The 16,654-nt window shown below is 31.7% G+C and overlaps 1 protein-coding gene across 2 annotated transcripts in view; it reads left to right on the top strand.

Annotated features, from left to right (window-relative positions):
* Window positions 1-818: 818 nt before the first annotated feature.
* The window catches only part of LOC142332955 (inactive ubiquitin carboxyl-terminal hydrolase MINDY-4B-like), a 106,638-nt gene continuing 90,802 nt past the window's right edge, over window positions 819-16,654 (top strand). For both annotated transcript variants that reach the window (XM_075379675.1, XM_075379674.1), the window contains exon 1: window positions 819-1,156. The gene's annotated coding sequence lies outside the window, so the exon portion shown is untranslated. The remainder of the gene's footprint in view (window positions 1,157-16,654) is intronic.

The following is a 16,654-nucleotide window of genomic DNA, read 5'->3' as shown; positions in this document are numbered from 1 at the left end:
TTATTCCTGTCTTTAGTATTACTAAATAGTAATATATAAAATCTTTTGTATAATAAAATTTTAAAATAAATATTGTAATATTTAAAGTAAATAAATTAATTTCAGTTGATACAGCCATTTAATTTGTTTTATGTTATTAATTATTAGTTATTCCTTTTTATTATCATCAATATTATAGTACTGTTTAAAGCTCGTTATTATATGGATTATGTTTGTAAAATGCACTAAAATTGTACATGCAGCGCGTTTTGCGTCGTTTTATTGTTAACACGATTTTTTCCGTCGTTGTAAATTTGAATGCTTATAATTCGATAACGAAGTTATTAACAGAAAAATGGATTTTACCATTGTTTTTCTCGTAAAATTTTAAATCGAAATCATGTATCATATGTCCACCTTCCTATTTAAAAAAAAAATAAGTTTGATTCAATACGGCGAATCCAGGATGCCGGACAAAAATTAAAAACCCACAATAATGCAGATTTTTTTTTCAAGTATGTAGAACCACATTTCTTTCCGCCTCCAAATATATCTCAGATACGCAGTATAAAACTGTTTCCATACTTAAATATAACCAGGTGTACACACACACAATGTATGCGCGCACGCGCGAACACACACATAGTTTTACAGTATACAATTTATATTCTTATAACAGAAGAATATATATATATATATATATAAACGTAAAAGAGATTTAATGTATGACGTGCATGTGTACGTAAAGAAGTGACGTGTTAGGCAGTTATTAGGGAGGGCTGTTATAGCTGTACGGTCGTCAAATAAACAAGGCAGCAGTGTGTTGTATGATACACGCAGAAGTGCGTACCTAAACAAAATCTTGTTTAATAGCACAAGTCAGCTTAGCACTATGGGAACAGTTATAAAGCTGAATGTTAGGTTATGCTTATTGTCTTTATTACAAAATATTACTATATTAAAAAGTTTATTTACTATATTAAAACACGTATATTTTTGTAATCTTGTGGTTTATAAAACGTTGTTGTTTTGTGTATAACTATTTTTATATTTTGATCTGTTTAAAAAATAAAATGAAACGTTTAAATGCTTAAATATTATACAACTTTAACGAATTTACTGATGTTAGTTAATCAACTGTTTTTGTAGTGTAAAAAGTCATTTAACATCGTAATCTGTAAGTAAAGATATTTATTATTTAAAAATATCTGTGATGATTTAATGTTCAAAAACTTAGAATAATAGACAACTAATAAGAATAATGTATGTACTTACATTAAAAAAATCCTTACAACCGTGTCTATTCAGAAATGTTTATTAGTTTTTAATTATAAATCTGCTGTATTGGTTAAACTTAGGTTTAAAATTTTTGTAGGTTAGACTCTTGATAATTAGTATGGATGTTTCAATTGCATTATCTGGTATTTGTTTGTTATCCAACCGCCACTTTTTCACTTTTTTATGAAACTTCTTTGTCAAAAAAACTAACTTATTAATGTATTAAACAAAAGATATGTCTGTTACCGTAGGCTGTTTTTTAGATTTCGTTGATTCCGTGAGTGTACAGATAAATCTTACGAATATCAAAATAACATTAAAAAATAGCATATATTTAACGTTAATTAGACGAGGTTAGCTAGTAAAGTGAGCGTAGGTTATGATAATATGCCGGCCCTTGTGGCGCGAGTGGTTGAATCCCGGCCTTTCACCCGGAAGTCCTGAGTTCGAATCCCGGTCAGGCATGGCATTTTTCCACACGCTAAAAAGCATTCATATCATCCTCTCCGGAAAAAAAATTGCTTAACTGCGGACCTGGAGGTTAAAAAAAAGGTTATGTTATTATATATATGATTTATTGGTACACGGTCAACATAAACTAAAAGTGTTTTGTAATTTTTATTTTTCGTTAAAAAATGTACTTTTTCTACTTTAAATAAAAGTTATGGTACTTAACGTATTAACGCCACCGCAGCTACAGCTTTATTTAAAAACAAAGTAGTCAGTCGGATTTCGGTGGAAAATGAACAGTCTCTTTATTAATTTTAATAAATGGTTATTTATATTTATTTATTTTATAAATATAATTTAACCAAACTTTACCTTGACTAATTAACACCGTAATTTTTTGAGTATTTATTTAATAAATTCAGTAGTTATTGCAATTATTTATTATTTAAATAATCAAAACACTCCTGTTAAATTATATTTATAAATATAAATAACCATTTATTAAAATTAATAAAGAGACTGTTTTGAATCTATGTTAAACTCTATATCGGCCCATTTCCCACCGAAATCCAATTGACTACTTTGTTTTTAAATAAAGCTGTAGCTACGGTGGTGTTAATACGTAAGTACCAAAAAAGCTATTGTAGACATACAGTTTTTGAAATTTTACACAAATAAATAAGTATAGAAGCACCATTCGTTTTGTTATGAACAATGTATATAATACATAATATGTAAATATATTAATCTTTTTATTTCATTATATTTCTGTCACCATGGCAAAAGAAATATAATTAAGTAAAATTACAAATATTTTTTTTAATCAATTTCTGTAAAATATTTAATAATCTCACAAACATGAGGATACGAACGCGTCGTGGGTCCAGGGGGCGAAGTCCCCTGACCGGCTAGTATAATAATATAAAAGAATATTTTTTGCCTTAAGCGGTTTAAAAGATGTAAATTTAAAAATTATTTTTTAATGAGCATTGTCATGTTATATCGATACCGATGAGTTTTGAAAAATTTAATAACTCAATCCATGATAACTGTAAATTGTATAGCATAATTTTCTAATAGCTTTTGCTCCTAATCTGTACAATATCACATTTCATTATTGATATTTGTTTTAAAAAAGTTGAAAAACTATACAAACTCTTTTACCTAAAATTTTATGCTGTTGGTAATATTATCAAACATTTTTAAACACAAATTGGTTATTAAAATTTATTTTTAGTTATGATTGTGAACTATTACGATTTTTTAAAATGATAAATTTCGATTCATTAAAGTACGCTCGGTAAATTAACGATACAAATTACAATTAGACTTTTTACTTTCCCGTCTATAGCAAAACTATAGCTCTAGAAGGGAAAATACTGTAATAGGTCAAATTTGGACATTGGGGTTTTCACCGGATCTTGACGTTTTGACACCAAAGGAACCCGAAAAACAGGATGGAAATTTTCTGGATGTTAATGTTCGTATGTGTGTGTGTGTTCGGTGGGTTTGGGGTGTGTGTTGGCCTTTAAATCACCTTATATTCCCAGAACTACTGGATTTTGACCAAACTTGGTCAGATTACTTTTGTATATGGGGCAACTAAAAAGGTCAAAGGAGTAAGGCTGTAGAGCAAGGTCACCCTCAGTATCTCGAGATTTCGTGTAATTAAGGTCATATATTTTTCTTAGGCACATTTGTTAATTAAAAAATAACTATCTGAAAAAAAATATTTTTGCAAAATCGCATCCCCCAAAAATGCTATTATTGTTGTCTGCTATGTTGTGACGTCACAGGTGAACGATATAATTAAATAAATGATTAATACTTAAAGTGTATTAAAGTAACTCTGTCTGGCGTGGTCCCGAACTCGATCGGCCGGTCGACTCGGTAGCTAGTGCGTTAAGCCTTGCGGCTACACTAGTCTGCCGACCTTACAAGCAAAATTTATTCTATGTAAGTTGTGATATTACATTAGTTTTGTACAGTTAAACCGTCTCCTCTGGTACCGCTCCACCTGTGCGAATTAAATACGGTATGCGCGCGCTATTTAATTAGAATCATTGAATTAAATGAACGAAAAAATATTATATTTAAATAAAATAATAAATATTTTAAATTAAGTTGTGTGTGTAAGCCGTGCATCAGAAACAACCCACAATTGTAGGATATTCCCGGAACGCGGCTTTAACCGCGTGACGGGAGAGTCCTACAGCTGTGTTGTCAGCTTTTTAAAAATCTTTTTTAAGTTATATATGATGGGTATTTATAAAACAAAAAAATAACAGTGAGAAATTTAACACAAATTTTGTTTAGCGTGCATGATAAACAAAATCGTACGTAATAATCTAATAAATTAAACGAACATATTTTTCATTACAATGATAGCGTGTTACTATTCTTATCAGAGATACGGTGTAATGTATAAACCAATTCAAACTGTAAGAGATGTTTTACTACTACAAAGTTTAATTGTGAATTGGTAGGATTAATGAAATTTCCCATTCCCTCCTGTTTTACGACACAGACACACACACACACACACACACACACACACACACACACACACACACACACACAGAGAGAGAGAGAGAGAGAGAGAGAGAGAGAGAGGCGCGCGCACCCAATAAATATACAGCTTATATTTAAGTATGGAAACAACTATATACTGCATATCTGAAAGGTATTTGGAAGCGGAAAGAAATGGGTTTCTACATATTTTTTAAAAAATCTGCATTATGGCGGGTTTTTAATTTTTGTCCGCCATATTGGATCCGTTATATTTAATGAAACTTCATTTTTTTAAAGGAAGATAGACATACGACACATGATTTCGATTTAAAATTTTACGAGAAAAACAATGGTGAAAACCGTTTTTCTTTTAATGTTTCGTTATCAAATTTTCAATGACGGAAAAATCGTGTTAATAAAACGAGGGGTAACGAGGTAAACGCGCTGCTTGAACACTTTTATTGTATTTTATATACATAATGTATACAATATCGAATTTTAAACTGTACTATAATATCAATAATAATTAACAAAACAACAATAAATTAAACGGCTATATCAACTGATATTAATTTATTATTTTAAATAAATGTTTTCAATCGTAAATTACTAATGAAATAAATTTTGAAAGCATACCCTTCTACAACAAATGTTCAAAATGCTTCCGTCTACAACTTATATATTTCCTAATGAGTAAGGGTGCTTAATTGTACGATGTCGAACCCTTTTTTATGTTTTCCTTTATCAATTTTCATCATTCAAAAAAAAATTTTTACACAAGAGGTAAACAATATTAAATACCTAATAATCCCATTCCCAGATGCCGCCCGCCAGGAGGGCCTAGCTGGGGAGGTGTGCCGTACCAGCCTTGCAGCTAGTTCTACAATAAGTGTTCAAAATGCTTCTCCTCTACAGCTTGGCGGTGTGCTAACCTCAAGTAATATCCGTTTATAAATTGTTGTATTGTGTCTGGTGGTACACGAGGACATTCGTCAGTTACTCTTCTTTTCGCTTCGTCAATGTTTGCAGGTTTTTTTTTTGTAAACATTATGTTTCAGGTGCTCCCAAAAAGAGTAATCCAGAGGAGACAGGTCTGGGGATCCGGTAGACCATTCTACGGCTCCTCTACGACCTATTCAGCGACTTGGAAATTGTTCATTTAAAATTTTCCGTGCCCGTAGATAATAATGAGGTGGTGTACCGCCTTGCTGAAACCGTGGGCACGGTTTCAGCAACAATTTCCCGCATGTTTGGTAAACTTCTATCGGCTAACAAATTGCAGTAAGTATCTCCTGTAAGACTGTCATCTAAAATAAAAGGCTCTACAAAACGATGACCGACGATTCCCGTTTAGATGTTCACTTTCTGAGGGCGCTGTGTATCAGTTTCCAATATCTATCTGGGATTATTATCGATCCAAGGTCGACAGTTTTTCTTATATCGAACTTTTTGAAATGTAAAATAACTGATTTCATGTTGGATAACAGCTTACGAATTGACGAGTGAGGATCTACATAAAAATCTGCAATACATTAATGAAATTTCATTAGCTGTGACAATTCTTAGTCTACTGTGCGAGGACGATTCTTTCCAGTACAGGTTTCTTCAAATCGCTGTACTATCTTGATCACAGTCGATTTACCTATCGGTCTTCTGTCTGAAAATCTATTATTAGATAAATCACATACCTCTTGTAAAGGCTGAACTTGTCATCACACCCGAACATCATCTACAGAGTTGTTTTTTCGGTTTCACGTAAAGAAGGCATTGTTATTTGAAGATCAAACTAATAAAACTAAATAAATGAACGAGGAAGCTAATAATAAACTTTCAAAAAAAAAACTTGAACCGCTAGGCCTGCAAATTAATTTTTACTAGATTTTTTTAACTGTGTAGAACCCCATTTCTTTATGCCTCCAAATACCTCTCAGATATGTAGTATACAGCTGTTTCTTTCATATATATCGAGTGATTCACGAAGAATGTGAAAGATTTTCAGGACGGGTTCTACAGGTAAAAATAAAAAAATAAAGTACGTATAAACATATTTTTGGAAAACTTTGTTAGCTAGAATCGGCTGGCGAAATATTTCACCTTGATTTTTGCGCCTTCGGTAAAATTAAACCAGACTGTAATTCTTGGCACCTAAATTAAGAGATAAATTTAGTGGTTTTATATGAATTATGACTGAAAAATAAAAATGAAATGAATCCTAGAAGTGTATTTTTAATAGTTTTCGAGAAATCTGCAATAAAAGAAAAGATATTTTGGTCGAAAATACATTATTTTATGTTTAACGTAAGATAACTTTGTTAAACGGGTAATAACCATATAAAAGTTTTAAACAAACCTTATAGAAAATTTGATTGGGAGTAAAATAATATAAAAATCCACAAAAATTATACAAAATTTGGAAGTTTATTAAAAAACAAAACATATCAAAATGTGACAAATTTTAATTTGCTAAACCTATGTACTGTAACTCAAAGTTGCCATCATTGGGATCTCAGAAACTTTAAAAAAGCAACCTTTTTAGAATTTTTTTTACATTAAAATAATAGTGTTAACATTTTTGAGATCTTCACAATTTTTCTAATATGGCAGCCAACTCTATTATTTCAAATGGAAACAATGATATCTGAAACCTGACCAGTACAGTATCTATCTTGGATAAAATATTACTTTTTAATCTATTCTAAAATTTTGGCCGTCATATCTTTCCTTTACATTGGACTAAACTTTATTTTTTCATCATGGTTCTATGGTGATATAACTCATAATTTCCATATAAAATCTAAGGAAAAAATCGATGGTGAATCGCGCATTGATATTTTTATTCATTTTCAAGATATTATCTAATAAAAATCTAATTGATTGAGGATGCGTCTTTGATCACTGTGATGTAAAAAAATTAAATATAAGTAAAAAACAATTAGATTAATGGAAACGTATTTATTTATTTTATATTCATTGATTTTCTTTTAAATCTGTTTGAACTAAATCGTCCGGCATTTACGAGGATTATTTTTTTTCAAGATCCGATCGGTCACGAAATTAAAACCACAGTGAAAATAAAAAACATTTTATTTGCAACAAGTACTTACATAGTTACGCTATTTCTCTACATAGTCGCCACTCCGATTTAGACATTTGTCATAGCGTGGTACCAACTTTCCAATACCCTCGTCATAGAACGGAGCCGCCTGTGTTTTCAGCCATGTTTCTATGCTGGTCTGCAGCTCGATGTCTGTGCCAAAATGTTGTCCTCCTAGCCAGCGTTTCATATGAGCAAAGAGGTGAAAATCGGATGGATTTGTATGGTGGGTGATCAAACACTTCCCAACGAAAACGCTGCAGGAGCTTCTTTGTTACAGCTGCAGTGTGCGGCCGAGCATTGCCATGGAGAAAGACAATGCCTGATGACAACATTCCTCTCCGCTTATTCAGAATTGGGAACCCATCACGCACACAGTTTGCGGTACTGAAGTCTCTCACTCACAATGGTGTAGATAGTTGACCTTGAAATTTCAGGAAACTAATCACTCAATACAGAAATTGTGAACCGACGATTTTCTCGAATTGACTCTTCCACTCGCTCAACGAGATCATCGGTTGACACTCGCTTCCTTCCCTGACCGCCTTTTTTTTCTTTTTCCTGTTTAGCCTCCGGTAACTACCGTTTAGATAATTCTTCAGAGGATGAATGAGGATGACATGTATGAGTGTAAATGAAGTGTAGTCTTGTACATTCTCAGTTCGACCATTCCTGAGATGTGTGGTTAATTGAAACCCAACCACCAAAGAACACCGGTATCCACGATCTTACACGGATTTGAATACTACAAATCCGTGTAAAAATAACTGGCTTTCCTAGGACTTGAACGCTGTAACTCTAGACTTCCAAATCAGCTGATCTGGGAAGACGCGTTAACCACTAGACCAACCCGGTGGGTTTCCCTGACCGCCTGCATCATGAACATCTGCACGTCCTGCTTTAGTTTTTTTTAAAGTTCCTGCACCATTGCCGCACTTTGCGGCAATTCACCGTACACATTACAAATTCGTCGATGAATTTCAGCCGCATTACACCCCTCAGCCTGAAGAAATAGAATTACCGCGCGCACTTCACACTTGGCGGGAGATGCTATTGTTGTAGACATGATTACGTGCTTGCTGCGTGTTCAGAACAAAACAAAGTGACGCGGCGTGATTGAAGGCCATACTAGAGACGCTGCGCAACACATATGCGGAAAGGACATCCGATATTTGCGCGGGTTTTTATTTCGCGACCGATCGTACCTTGAAAAAAGATAACCCTCGTATATTATCTAATAACTTAATAATGTTGAATGTAGACTTGTACGAAATGTTTAACACTTTTAGTGCATTTTTGAAACAAAGCATTCTGGAATTTGTTTTTTTTTTTTATTAAAAAAAAAAAACAGAAAGAAAACTTGTTATTATTGGTGTATGCTTGAATTACAGTTAAAATATAGTGTATGCTTGTTTGGTAGTTAACAAAAATTCCGATTGGATACATTAGGAGAAATTAATTAGATTTATAAGTCTGATAATGACTTTGACTTGAAGTCGGATAATGACAACCCAAGATAACTAGTCAAGGATTTTTGTGTATTGTTTATAGATCGCATTCCTGAATTTAACTTTCCTTAATACGTCATATTTATTTTTGTTATAAAAATAAAAGCATAAAATAGTTTGTGGTTTTTAAAATGTAAAAAATAAAAACATTTGGTTGATTGACAGAGTACCTGTCAACAAATAGTAGTTGTTGTATATAATAACATACTTGTATTTTCTATACATGAAAGAAAATGAAACAAGGTATTTATTTCTCACGCAAATACTCGTATTTTAACCTTTAAAACGATAGAATTTTTTACATCTTTCTTTTCGTTCAAAATTTAGTTCTTAGTAAACTGACAACACGTCAACAGTACTGAGTTCAGTTCGAAAAAAGAAAGATCTATTTTTTAGTTTATTTCATATCTAAATGAAAGTAAAAAATGGGTTTTATGTTTTGTTACATCTATTAATAGGTCAGTTATTTATTAATTATAATAGATCAGTATTAAATATAGTATTTATATATACTAAAAAAAAGGGCATACAGCCCACCGCGAAAATGTTACATGGTTTATGTTTCATGATTTTGTTAAATGTTTTTGTCAACTGTAACAAAATAACGTTCATGAATTTAGCGTACTAACAAAAACTTTTACGCTGAAAAGCTTCAAATTCTTGAACATTTTTAGTTGTTTCTTGAGTTGTGAATTTTTAAAACATCTCTAACCACAATGTTTTCCTTTTTTATCATCAAAACAAAAATATAATTTTAAATAAATCGTTCGAACGAATGAATCGTTGTAGAAGAATAAATTGTTCAAACGAATGAATCGTTTGCGTGCTGCGCGCAGCTGCTCGGCGCACCACGTGGTCCGCTCTGCGCCAGTACAGCTAAAATAAAAATGTGAGCACATACATCAAACAAATTAACTAACTAACAAACTAATAGATTAACAAAAAAAAAAACAAACCCACGTACAATCCTTTTTTATGGAAAATTAAACCCTTTTGGGCACATCTTACCTCTGCGAAAGGGATTTTCGTCTGTGGTTGAGCTAAAAACCAAATATAGGAATCGTCTTTTATCACTTGAAATTAATTTATTTTCGTATATTTCTAACACTGATCCATATATGGAGAATCTTTTAAATAAAAAAACAAATACAACCATTTCATTAATTTATTTTCTTTACATGTGAACTTGTAAATATAAGTAAAATAAATGATTTTTTCCTCATAAAATAATTTCATCATTGTTTACGCGTAAAGTTGGAAGATAATTTTGTGACCCCCTTTTCGTATCACCGCGATAACCCCAGGTTGAGAAACGCTGCTTTAGAATAATTAATATAAATTCTCTGAAAAGTCCCATTGCACGTTTTCTACTTACCCGAAACTTATATTTATCTTTTTTTTTTTTTTTTAAATTGTCTTTCTGTTTATAAAGTTCCATTTTTAACGTTATCCTAGTGTTTTCTAATTTTTTTTTTGTCTTCAGTCATTTGAATGGCTTAATGCAGCTTTCTAAGATTCCCTATCTAGTGGCAGTAGTTTCATTTCGGTATACTCCGTACATCCTAACAATTTGTTTTTCATATTCCAAACGTTGCCTGCCTGCACAATTTTTCCCATCTACATGTTCTCCAATATGAAAGCGAATATTACAGGATGCCTTAATACGTGGCCTATAAGCCTGTCTCTTCTTTTAACTATATTTTTCCAAATGCTTCTTTGTTTATCAATTTGTCGTAACACCTCTTCATTTGTCACTTTATCCACCCGTCTGATTTTTAACATTCTCCTATAGCACCACATTTCAAAAGCTTCTAATCTTTTCTTCTCAGGTACTCCGATCGTCAAAGTTTCACTTCCATATAAAGCTACACTCCAAACATATACTTTCAAAAATGTTTTCCTGACGTTTAAATTAATTTCTGATGTAAGAAAATTATATTTCCGACTGAAAGCTCGTTTTGCCTGTTATTCGGCATTTTATATCGCTCCTGCTTCGTCCATCTTTAGTAATTCTACTTCCCAAATAACAATCTTCTTCTACCCCCATAACCTTTTCTCTTTATTAAGTATTAAGTAGTCCATACTTTATTAGAACATATTACTACATTAACACAAAACATCTGAATGTTATACAACTTAACATTTAAATTTAAGGCAGCTAATTGAAAAAGTAGGAAGTTATATTTGTATGCTTGAAGCTTATATAACTTTCATTTATAAAAGGGGAATTTATTGGTAAATGTTTGGGGTCAATATTTCCAGGAGGGAGGGTAGATAATTTCTTTGGATTCATTATTTCAAAATTTTGCAAACATATTCCCATTTTATATTAAGCTCAGTACATGGGTACACGTTTATTTTACAATTTAAAAAAGAAATTTGCCCCTTAATTCTCCCTCTTTCCCAAAAATCGAAAAATCTATCTTTTTACTTCCTTGTATGAAGTAAAGGAAGTATTGTGATAGAGAAAAATTTTGGTTTTCAGATTTCAACGAAAATATCCATTTTGATAATTCCTGAATCCATTTCGACTAGTTTTGGCGTGACGTCTGTACGTATCTCGCATAACTCTAATACGATTAGCCGTAGGATGTTGAAATTTTGGATTTAGGACTGTTGTAACACCTAGTTATGCACCTTTCCTTTTAATTGCAACCAAAAGTGTCCAAAAAAGACCAAAATCCAAAATAAATTGGATTTTGGACTTAACTGCAGTAATAACCCCTCATTGAGAGATTTTTAACTATATATCATAAGTAGCACTTATTTTCATTGGTTTCAAAGTTATAGCCAAATAAAATTTTAATTAATGAAATTTTTGGATCTTAAAATGGGAAGGCACATCGATTCGAATCAGAATTCATCTTTTTTTAAATTTAGTTATATAGATTTATTAATAATTATTAACCTCTGATTGTAAAATTTTTACGATAAATTAGAATTCAATAAGTTATTAATGAAATAAGATTATATGTACTTTTCATTTAAAAAAAAAATTTGTGTTGTAATTTAATAGGCGTTCAAACAAGGAAGTCATGTGGTGTCCACATCAGATGCGTTTAATAGTATACATTATATTGTAAAATATGAAATTTAAAATTTACACTTATAACAAAAATAAAATACACAAACAGATAAAGAATTCTTTTATTAATTTTCATATGTTACTTTTTAAAATTATTCTTTGGGCCTGAGCCGAAAACAAAAACATAATTTGGGAATAAAGAAAAAAAATAATTTTTTTTCAAATATTCATGCATAAATTAAGCTTAATAGAATTGCTTAAATAAATTTTTCTCTAAATTTAACACTCGTTTAATAAAAGGTAAAATAAGAAAAGTAAAATTTTCTGCATTTTAGGTCCAGGGTCTATAATTTAAAAAAAAGAGAATTTAAAAAAAAATTATTTATATATTATACGCATTGTAGGTAAAAAATTTGCCTTAATAAAAGTTTTCTCTAAAGAGCCTCTCAAGAAAATCGAAATTGAATTTTTCGCAATAACCCCTCAACGAATTTAAAAAAAAAAAATTAATACGTTGCCTCATGTATAGAAATATGTGAGCCAAATCTGATGAAAATCGGTTCAGTTATTCCTGAGATATAAAACTAAAAGCAGTACGACAAACACACACAGAGAGAGTATGTACATATGTTTTTAGTTTCCCATTTAGATAACGCTATAGCAGAGCTACAGCTTTAGAAGGGAAAGTATTGTAATCGGTCCAATTTGGGCATATGCGGTTTTCACCGGATCTTTAAGTTCTGGTATCTAAGGAACCCAAAAAACCGGATGGAAGTTTTCCGGATATATTCGTATGTATGTGTGTGTCGATCGCGTGGTCGACTCGGTACTTGGTGCGTTAAGTCTCGCTGCTACACCATCTTGACAACCGTACAAGCGAAATTTATTCTATGTAAGTTATGAAATTACATTAGTTTAATTAGTGCCGACCATAGCCTCTAGTACCTCCACACTCGCGCCAATTAAATACTGTGTGCGCGAGCGTTTTAATTCAAACCATTGAATTAAATAAACGAAAAAGTATTATGTTTAAATAAAATGATAAATATTTTTAATTAAGTTGTGTGTGTGTGTGTGTAAGCCGTGCATCAGAAAAAAAACCCCATAGTTGCAGAAATTTCCCGGAACGCGGCTTTAGCCGCGTGACGGGAAAGTCCTACATCTGTATTATCAGCGTTTTTTTAAATTTAGATGAACTATTAGGATCTTGAACGTAAAAATTTGCAAAAAAGATCGGGTGGGTCTGTGTCGGGGCGCACGGCCATTGGTTTAACGAGAAACGTTACAGACCTTGGATGAAGTTCCTCCGAGCTACAGACCGGCCAATAAGAGAGCCACCATCGTATTATTTTTAACAAAACTGAACGATTCTAATGAAAAATTGTAATTCCATTTGGCTAACTCTACAGATAAATTGGTCGGTCTGTATGTCAGCGAGTCATCTTTAGTGTATCGTATTGAAATAAAAACGAGATCATTGACTGCGTATTAAATTTAATTTTAACATGAAACAGTCACTAAATGGTACATGATGTTTATTTTGACTAATATTCGACGATAATTTTGTTCTACATTGGTCTTTGATATGAAAAGTAAGAGATATAAGACATAATAAGCAGCGGTAGGGGAGCGCGCCGTGCCAGCTTTGCGACGCTCCCGAGTCTTGCTCGCTCGGCACCGGACATTGGGATAACTGTGCGTGGCTCATAACCTTCCCTTTCCAACGGTATGCGTAAGTTATATTTCCGGCTGGCTTTTGCGCGGGCTGAGGCTGATGTATTGAATTTTTATATTCTTTTAGATGTTTACTTTATTTTTTTACACGTAATTATTGTGCAAAATACACTTATTATTACTTAAATCGATCTATCTCGACAAACTCAACACAAATACATGAAACAGCGCGCTATCACATCTAAGTCGTGAGCTTCACTGAATGGAAATGAGCGAGAACGCCAGTTTTGGCCGATCTGCGCTGTGCCCCTCCCCTCGATAACCGACTCGCTTAGTGATGCATAGTCAAAGTCGTATCGGCGAGCCACTGCATTTTTATCTTTGAGGCTAATAGTTAGAGAGTTACTAAGGTAAGGCGATATAGACCTTTTCGTTACGCTGCAAATTTCTGTTCTGGTATTCGTATGTTTCGGTGTGATTTTAAAGACGATTCACATCAAAAATCTGATACCCCATTTTTGACATGATCACCATATTTTCTCCCTTATTTGTGACTATCTTCGCCGGGAAAGTAAAATTTTTAATTTAATATTTTATTTAATAGAATTAAAGAAAAAAAATACGATTTTTTCCCCTAAACATATCATGTACAAAGGCCATATTATAATTTTTTTCTTCGTTATTTTCACTTAAACATAATTCATGCCAAATAATAGTAATAAAAAGTTATTTGAATAAAAAAACAAACAAACAAAGAAACATTTTATTGTTTAAAAAAACAACTAAATCCGTATTATAGTTTTTAACATTGACACTACGGACTAATCATGGGATTTTGCCATTTGTTCATTACATGATTCTGCTACATTGTACGGAATCTTAGATTATAACTGTCTTATATTATTACAAAATATGATATGTGTTATAATATTTTCAATTTTTCAAAAAAGAGTTGCATGTGACATAGACATGCAATATAAAATCGGTTGTACGTGTTGCGTTTCTTCTACCTTTAACTTAGCGTCTATATCATTTCAGTTAATAGTATTTGTTCTTGTAAGAATCATTCTCCTTACTGTGATGGATTTACACCGAGATATAAACGTGTGACATATTATTGTAGCGTATTTGTAGGATAATATTCCTTAGTATTTATTTTTTTTTTTTAGAAAATATTTCATAATAAAATTCGCTTCAAAATTACTATATTATTATAACACTATAATGTTTTTATGGGTAAGTGATTTTATTATTATAATTATTATTGATCAAATATTTCATTTTGTAAATAAAAAACATAATTAAAATAAAATAGATAAATTTAAATAATAATCAAAATGATTCTTATTTCGAAAGCGGATATATTTCCTAAATTTCTATTATAATAGTAAAAAATCTGATGTGGACATCACATGACTTCTTTGTACGCCTATTAAATTAATTATACACATTTTTTTACAATCAGAGGTTATTATTTTTTTTTTGTTTGTCATCAGTCATTTGACTGGTTTGATGCATCTCTCCAAGATTCCCTATTTAGTGCTAGTCGTTTCATTTCGGTATACCCCCTACATCCTACATCCCTAACAATTTGTTTTACATATTCCTAACGTTGCCTGTCTGCACAATCTTTTTCTTGTACCTGTCCCTCTAATATTAAAGCGACTATTCCAGGATGCCTTAATATGTGGCCTAGTCTATCTCTTCTTTTAACTATATTTTTCCAAGTGCTTCTTTCTTCATCTATTTGCCCCAACACCTCTTCGTTTGTCACTTTATCCACCCGTCTGATTTTTAACATTCTCCTATAGCACCACATTTGAGAAACTTCTAATCTTTTCTTCTCAGGTACTCCGATCGTCCAAATTTCACTTCCATATAAAGCTACGCTCCAAACACATACTTTAAAAAATATTTTCCTGACGATTAAATTAATTTTTGATGTAAGCAAATTATATTTCTGACTGAAGGCTCGTTAAGCCTGTTCTATTCGGCATTTTATATCGCTCCTGCTTCGTCTATCTTTAGTAATTCTATTCCCAAATAACAAATTCTTCTACTTCCATAATCTTTTCTCTTCCTATTTTTACATTAAGTGTTTACATTCAGTATTTTTACATCTTCATTATCTCTATTACATTTCATTACTTTCGTTTTGTTCTTGTTTATTTTCATGCGGTAGTTCTTGCGTAGGACTCATCCATGCCGTTCGTTGTTTCTTCTAAATATGTTTCTCCTGAGCTAGAATTACTATATCATCAGTAAATCGTAGCAACTTTATATTTTCACCGTACACTGTTACTCCGGATCTAAATTGCTCTTTAACATCATTAACTGCTAGTTCTATGTAAAGATTAAAAAGTAATGGGGATAGGGAACATCCTTGTTATATTTCATTAATTGAACTTTTATTTGGCTATAACTCTGGTACCAATGAAAATAAGTACCAGTTTTGATATATCGTTGAAAATTTGTCAATGACAGTTTATTACTGCAGTTAAGAAAATGTCCAAAAACCAATTTTTTTTTTTTGATTTTGGGCTTTTTTGTACAATTATGGTTCAGTCGATTGCAATTAAAAGGGGAGGTGCACAACTAGATGTTACATCAGTCTTAAATCCAAAATTTCAACATCCTACGGCTAATCGTTTTTGAGTTATGCGAGATACATACGTACGTACAAATGTCACGCCGAAACTAGTCAAAATGGATTCAGGGATGATCAAAATGGATATTTTCATTGAAATCTAAAATTTTTGGCGGTCAAAGTACTTCCTTTACTTCGTACAAGGAAGTAAAAATTACTGATTCAGGACAAAAAAATAAAGAAAAAATTCGTGTGGACAAATTTCCTTATCTTTCTTCATTTTCCTTCTATCAGCCATTTTGTTTTTTTTTCAATCAAACTTTCTTTCTTAAAAACGGATTGAGGTATTTTAATAAAGTTTGTTGAACATTTACAAAAAAAAAAAAGTGTGACAAAATATAACAATTTTAATTTTAATAAATGTATATACATTTTATGTAGAAAATGGTTGGACTTATTTGATAAAATTTGGGGATTTTGTTAATGAAATGATTTGTTGCAGTTTTAACCTTACCAAGGACGTCATATCCTACTTTCGGGGTGGATAC

Source organism: Lycorma delicatula, chromosome 12 (assembly GCF_047948215.1).
Source record: "Lycorma delicatula isolate Av1 chromosome 12, ASM4794821v1, whole genome shotgun sequence".
Classification (NCBI taxonomy): Eukaryota; Metazoa; Arthropoda; class Insecta; order Hemiptera; family Fulgoridae; genus Lycorma; species Lycorma delicatula.
The sequence above is the reverse complement of the archived record's forward strand: the minus strand, read 5'-3'. Positions and strand labels throughout refer to the sequence as shown.